The following is a 1,028-nucleotide window of genomic DNA, read 5'->3' as shown; positions in this document are numbered from 1 at the left end:
CCCTTTGCCGTCATCCAGAAGGATGAATTCCAAGCCTTCTGATCTAAGTACGAGTAAAAATGCCCTCAATTCAAACTCAACTCCTGCTCATTTTAATAGATACATCATCCAGGCAGGGGTGGGTTTATTATTATTATTATTATTATTATTATTATTATTATTATTATTATTATTATTATTATTATTATTATTATTATTACTACTACTACTACTACTACTACTACTACTACTACTACTACTACTACTACTACTACTGTATTGTTGTTGTTGTTGTATTATCTTCTACCTACTTGACTTCTCAGCCTAGTCTCTGATCCTAGGATTTGGTAGTGGTCTCTTATTCAGCTACTAATCCTGCTTCATTTTTCAAAATCAGATCAAGCCAGTTTAAGGGCTACCATCAAAACTGGGCCTGAACCGAAGCGTGAATATGTAAAAAAAAATAAAAACGCTAAGAAAAGAATAAGGTGCCTTCAGAGGCTTTTGTAAACAAGCAACAATGGGGGCTTTGAGGTTTTTTTTCTCTCAAATGGCATCTACTTACCCAGAAAAATGGACAATTACCGTAGGAGAGAATATCCTCAAAGGCTACAAGAGGTAGCAAAGAGAAACCTTGTCCCTTCTCCTTCCTTCCCTCCAAGTCAGTGTTTCTCAACCTTGACAATTTTAAGGCATGTGGACTTCAACTCCCAGAATTCCACAGCCAGCAATGTTGGCTGTGGAATTCTGGGAGTTGAAGTCCACATGCCTTAAAATTGTCAAGGTTGAGAAACACTGCTCCAAGTGGCACGTGGTGACTGGCCAGACCATCACAGAAAGTGATGTTGTGAACCTCACTAGCTCTTGTAGGTTCCAGATTTGCTTAATCCGATCGGCTGGATTGCATTCCCAAGCAAAGTGTCTAAATCCAAGTTTGTGGAGCAAGCCATCCTGGACTGGTCTGGATATGACACAGCCACGGGAGCCAGGTCTCCACATCAGGAGAAGCCATAAATGTGCAAATCACAACGTTTAGGACACTGTGAGCT

Source organism: Protobothrops mucrosquamatus, unplaced genomic scaffold (genome assembly GCF_001527695.2).
Source record: "Protobothrops mucrosquamatus isolate PMUCROS unplaced genomic scaffold, P.Mucros_1.0 scaffold11013, whole genome shotgun sequence".
NCBI lineage: Eukaryota > Metazoa > Chordata > Lepidosauria > Squamata > Viperidae > Protobothrops > Protobothrops mucrosquamatus.
This window is presented reverse-complemented; position numbering follows the sequence as displayed.